Here is a 6,717-nt window from a genome sequence, read left to right as displayed (position 1 = left end):
CTACAAGTGTGGGAAGACAGGGCATTATGCCAATGAGTGCACCGCCAACAAAAGGATGTGCTACGAGTGTCGTGAAGAAGGGCACATTGCTAAGGATTGCCCGAAGAAAAAAGATGCGGCAAGGCCCAACATTCCACCGAAGCCGAAGGCGAGAGCCTTCCAGATGACGCTCGAGGCTGCAAAGGAGGCAGCAGATGTCGCTTCAGGTACCTTTCTTGTAAATGGATTGCCTGCCAATATATTGTTTGATTCCGGAGCAAACTACTCCTTTGTATCGCATAAATTTGGTTGGAAACTAGCATTGCCTGTAGAAAAACTTGATAATGCCCTGATTGTAGAAGTTTCCAGTGGCAAGTTCGTACCTATTAGTAATCGTATTAGGAACATAGTCATCGACTTAAACGGAAACGAATTCCATAAAGAGTTGTTGCCCATAGAGTTGAACGGTTTCGACATCGTTCTGGGAATGGATTGGCTTAGAGCCAACGATGCCGAGATATTATGTCGGAAGAAGATAGTAAGGGTAAATCCCCCTGGAAAGGAGTCATTTATGGTGTACGGGGACAAACACAGAGTGAATTATGGAATCATCTCCCTGATGAAAGCCAGGAAATGTTTGTCCAAGGGATGCACATCATATTTGGCATTCGTGATCGATGCTAAGAAAGAGAAAAAGGAGGTGCAAAATATACCGGTCGTGTGTGATTAACCGAAAGTCTTTCCCGAAGATCTTCCCGGATTACCGCCTGATAGACTAGTGGAGTTTCGGATAGACTTGTTACCAGGGACGACACCAATAGCAAAAGCATCGTACCGACTAGCACCGACGGAGATGAAGGAGCTCATGATGCAGCTTCAGGAGTTGTTGGACAACGGTTTCATCCGACCTAGTTCATCACCATTGGGAGCTCTGGTGTTATTCGTGAAAAAGAAGGATGGAAGCATGAGAATGTGTATAGACTACAGAGAGCTGAACAAGGCAACGGTGAAGAACAAGTACCCATTGCCGAGGATTGATGACCTATTCGATCAGCTGCAAGGTTCGAGCTATTTCTCAAAGATCGATCATAGGTCAGGATATCATCAACTAAAGGTGAGAGATCAGGATATCGAGAAAACTGCATTCAGAACAATATATGGACACTATGAGTTTTTGGTTATGTCGTTTGGACTAACCAATGCTCCAGCAGCATTCATGGATTTGATGAACAGGGTTTGTAAACCATTCATCAATAAATCTGTGATAGTGTTCATAGATGACATTCTGATTTACTCGAAAAGCTAGGAGGAGCATGGCAGACACTTGCGAGAAGTGTTAGAAGTGTTGAAGAGGGAGAAACTTTATGCAAAGTTCTCCAAATATGATTTTTGGATCCGAGAAGTCCAATTCTTGGGTCATGTGGTTAACCAAGAAGGGATAATGGTTGACCCAACAAAGATCGAAGTTGTGATGAAGTGGGAACGACCGAAAAGTCCCATGGAGATTCGAAGCTTTCTGGGATTAGCTGGATATTACCAAAGGTTTATCCAAGGCTTTTCTTCGATAGCTGCTCCATTGACAGCTTTGACCCACAAAGGAGCTACTTATACATGGAGTGAGAAGCACGAAGAAGCATTCGAGAAGCTAAAGAAGAAATTATGTGAAGCACCTATTCTTTCTCTACCTGATGGAGTTGAAGACTTCGCGGTCTATAGCGATGCATCTGGAGTCGGGTTGGGTTGTGTTCTGACCCAAAGAGAAAAGGTGATAGCATACGCATCTCGACAATTGAAGGAGCATGAGAAGAACTACCCCACTCACGATTTGGAGTTAGCAGCGGTATTTTTTGCTCTAAAGATATGGAGGCATTACCTCTATGGCACGAAGTGCAAACTTTTCACTGATCATAAGAGTCTCCAGTATCTCTTTAATCAAAAAGAATTGAACATGAGGCAACGACGCTGGCTAGAATTACTCAAGGACTACGACTGTGAGATACTTTACCACCCCGGTAAGGCAAATGTTGTTGCTGATGCCCTCAGTCGGAAAGTCAATCTTGAAAGAAAAAGGCCAAGAGCGTTGAGAATTGAAGTTGTCTCGACGATTGTGGAAAGTATCAAGAAAGCTCAAGAAGAAGCTTCAGAAAGGAATTACCGAAAGGAAGAACGTTTGGGCAAAACGTTAGTGTTCGGTACAAACAGTCAAGGACTGAAGGTATTCCAAGATCGAATTTGGGTACCTAAGACGGGAGGAATAAGAGATCTTCTGATGGAAGAAGAGCACAAGACCATGTACTCAATTCATCCCGGCAGCACAAAAATGTATAGGGACCTAAAACCCTACTACTGGTGGCCAACGATGAAGCTCGATGTTGCAAAGTATGTGGCCGAGTGTGTAACTTGTGCTAGATTTAAGGCTCAACATCAGAAACCATATGGGAGTTTAGAACCTTTACTTGTACCCATGGGTAAATGGGAAGACATCACCATGGATTTTGTGACTAAACTGCCCAGAACGAAGAATGCTCACGACATGATTTGGGTGGTCGTGGATCGTTTCACGAAGAGTGCACACTTCATAGCAGCCAACGAGAAGTGGTCTATGGATAAGCTTGCAAATACTTACGTGAAGGAAGTGGTAAGACTTCACGGTGTTCCGCTAACGATTGTATCAGATCGTGATAGTCGTTTCATGTCGAGGTTTTGGAGAAGTCTACAAGAGGAATTGGATATGAAATTGTGTTTGAGTACAGCTTACCATCCGCAGACTGATGGTCAGAGTGAAAGAACGATTCAAAAACTGGAAGATATGCTGAGAGCATGTACCCTAGAGTTCCAAGGTAACTGGGATGAGCACTTGCCTCTGCTAGAGTTTTCCTACAATAACAGTTTCTACTCGAGCATCAAGATGGCACCCTATCAAGCGTTGTATGGACATAAGTGTCGTACGCCATCCTGTTGGCTTGAGGCTAGGGAAAAGCAGTTTATGGGCCCCGAGATAGTCCATGAGACTGCTGAGAAATTGAAGGTGATCAGGGAAAGAATGTTAGCAGCTCAGGATCGTCAGAAGAGCTATGCTGATAAGAAGAGACGACCGATGACCTTCGAAGTTGGGGATTCGGTTTTGCTTAAAGTCTCACCATAGAAGGGACTTATAAGATTTAGGAAACGAGGAAAGTTGAGTCCAAGGTTTATTGGACCATTTAAAGTTCTTCAGAAGATTGGGAACCAAGGTTACAAGCTCGACTTGCCCGAAGAACTGGATGGTATTCATAACACCTTCCATGTGTGTTATCTAAGAAAGTTCACGGGAGAAGTTCCCGACATAATTCCAATCTCAGAGATAAGAATGGATGAGAATAAGAGGCTGATTGAAGAGCCCGATGCAATTGTTGACCGTAAGACTAAGAAATTACGACGCAAGATGGTCGACTTGGTGCTAGTCCGTTGGAAACATTCGAATGGGTCGAATCTCACCTGGGAAACAGAGAGTGACATGATGAGTCGCTACCCACATTTGTTTGCTGATGCATGATTCCGGGACGGAATCATCCTAAGGAGGAGAGAATTGTAACGCCCGTGTTTCGGGGCTAAGCATTAGTAGATGATGTAATAGTCTAGGTAAACTATTGTAACTCTTTTTGAAGTAATAAAGATGAATTATTTGAGTATTATGTGAATTATGTGAATTTATGTGCTTTATACTTAATTATAAAGATATAATTAATAAAGAATAAAACTAAACGTCAAAATTAAAGTGTGAGATAAACCCGATATCTTTACATAAAGTTGTAGTGGTCGAAACAAGGATTCTGGGGATATAAAAAACGCCGAAATCCGAGTTATAACGAAGAAGTTATGACCCGTCGAAGTTTCGCGATAGAACCGACACGACACCGGGAGACGTAAATAGTGAATTTACGATAGCGAGACTTTTAGCCTTAGCGATCTAAACGAAAGTCATAGAAAACGTTAAACCGAAAGCGTCCATAAAAAGAACGCCCAAATCTGACTTCGTATGAGGAAGTTATGATTTTTCGAAGTTTCGGCTTAGCAGTGTACATCCCGAAGTTCGAATATTAGATCGAGCGGTTTTTAGCCGACACAACCTAAACGAGAATCGAAGATCTCGTTAATAGTAGCGTAATGATAAAAAGACAGACGAAAACGGACGTCGGATGAAGGAGTTATAAATTTTTAACGGACCAACCCTGTCCCGGCCTGTTAAGAATATAACTTTTAAAATAATGTCAAAATTAGCCGACGGAGTCTAAACGAAAGTTGTAGGTTACGTTCCCGCCTACGCGTGCATATAAAGAACGTCAAAAACGGAGCTCGTATGTGAAAGTTACGAACTTTTGAAGTCGAGTATGTAAATTGCGAAACTTATGCGAGATTGATGACGTGGTATGATCTAGGTCGCCGCTTGCTGATCACGGTGCTCGCTTCGGATGATGACAAGTCGCACTTCGGACGCCCAACGTAAGCTTCGGACGCCCCGCGTACCGTGTACGCCTCGCGTACGAGCCTCGCTCGCCCAGCGTTCTACCATTCCTCGGTCCACAAGCCTCCACCTCGCCCCACCGAAGCCTCGACACCTGGCAGCCTTATCCGAGACTACGCCCCGCGTAGTGTTGCTGAACACCCAGCGTAAGTCCGAACTTCGGCCTATAAAAGGGGGCCGAGGCTGCCATCTTTTTCACACCAAAAATCTTCTCTCTCTCTCACTACTTTCTCTCTCTAGCCTATCTTAAGCCCCCTAAAGTCTAGGTAAACCCCCTAGCACCCGAAGGAAGCCCCGAGGCTCCCAGAGTCCCGAAAAAAAAGGACTTTCGATTCGGAAACGCTGCTCCAAGCGAAGTACGGTTTTCGAGAAAACCCGTTGTAAGTGAGTTACGCCTACACTATTTTTAATATAGCTTCTAATTAATTATAGTAACATTATTATGACCTTAAAATAATTATTTGGGCTATTATTATGAGTTATATAAGAGTGTTGCTTAACGCTTATATAATAGTAATAATGGCTAGACTATTAATTAGTCTCGGTAAATATTAGACTAAACCCTAGTGGTAATGATACTAGGTTTTGTCGAAGAAAATTGTTTTAAAACTAACGAAGTGCTGTCCAAGTGCAGAGTCACCACCTACTCAAGTGAGTGCATAGTTACTTTCATCTTACACATAGATATGAAGTATTTTATATAAATTACGTGCTACGTGTGCATATTATCTGTATACTTGCTATCTATGCTGGATGAACGATTTTATACATGTTTTAAATGATTTAAACTGTATATGTATTTTATATCTACAAAAATGTGTTGGGTAAAACATGGGTAGATGTAATAGTTGCTGTGTGACAAAATAAAATAATGAGAGGTCTCGTTATAGATGTTATTGATGATCCAGTCATTTTGCGGAGTATAGATGACGACCACGGACTATTCTAGACAGTCCAGTGGAACGCTAGCAGGCTCGCAACCTGTAGGTGTTTATTTGAACTGTGTGCTCACCAGCAGTACTCCATCCCCCACATGGTTGCCTTATTTGACATGAATTGTTGAGGAACACCTGAAACATGTGTTGTCACCCCCGATGAATGTCCTTAGACTAGGTCCCTTGTGTTAGATGTTTTAGGGACGTAAAGTGAGGATAACGGGAAGGGGTAATCGGGTTTGTTTGGTTGATGAAAATAATAAACTTATTTATTGTGGGTTGAAAACCCTATGTGCTCACCAGGCTCCCAAGTCTGACCCACTCAGTTTCTTGTATTACAGGTAGTGGCGCATGAGCATAGATGTTTGGATGAGAGATAAGGGATTGTAGGCCTGTAAATATGAAATAATATAGTAAGGCTTACATTGTACTGTTTATGATTTTGATCTGTATCAAACATGACATCCCGAGGTTTTAATGAAATACATTTCTTCGGAAATGCTTTGATAAATCTTTATCATATTTTGTTTTGGGAACAAATTCCGCAACACTTTTTATTTAAAATGTTACTCTGATTTTTAAACAAAGCATAAACAAAATCGGTCTTTTCTGGCCGTGAAAATGGGGATGTCACATAATGCAAGACACTTTAGTAGCATCCTTGCATTGGGCCATATACTCAGCCATTTCTTCAGGAGTAGCTTTTGTTTCATCTATCTCGTTCAACTGTTTATCGAGGACGTATTCCTTGTCCTCGTAACGCAAGTCCATTCGGATATTTCGGATCCAATCATTGAAATTGGAACCATCGAATGTGACCCTCGCACAAATGTTCAAGAGCGAGAAAGAGTTTGAGGAGTTATTGTTGGAGGAGGAGCCAGAAGCGTTGTTTGAGGTAGACATCTGAAAAAGAAGAAGAACAAGTTTTAGATTAGATAGGAAATCCTTAATATAACACCCAAAATGAAATATTAGGTCTAGGACCCAACACAATAATTCACAATTCAGAAAAGGGATGCCGTAATCCAATTGTAAATTATTTGAATGTAGGTAAATGACGATTTACCAATTTGTGACAACCCGAAATTTCTAACTTGTACATTCTTCATTTTTATCAAAGTTAGCCTCGTTTTTGCTATTTTGTAATGAAGTTTTGGGTCTTTATGGATGTTTTAGGCTTAATATAACCTTGATATGAGTCATAAGAAGGGTGAGAATGTGTGTAGCATCACTAAATCGGGCCAAACACACCCAGCAAGGTGTGTGCGGCCGCACACCCGAGTGTGCGGCCAGCCAGCC

The sequence above is a fragment of the Lactuca virosa genome, chromosome 1 (assembly GCF_052849685.1).
Source record: "Lactuca virosa cultivar CGN04683 chromosome 1, Lactuca_virosa_CGN04683_v6, whole genome shotgun sequence".
Lineage (NCBI taxonomy): Eukaryota > Viridiplantae > Streptophyta > Magnoliopsida > Asterales > Asteraceae > Lactuca > Lactuca virosa.
The sequence above is the reverse complement of the archived record's forward strand: the minus strand, read 5'-3'. Positions refer to the sequence as shown.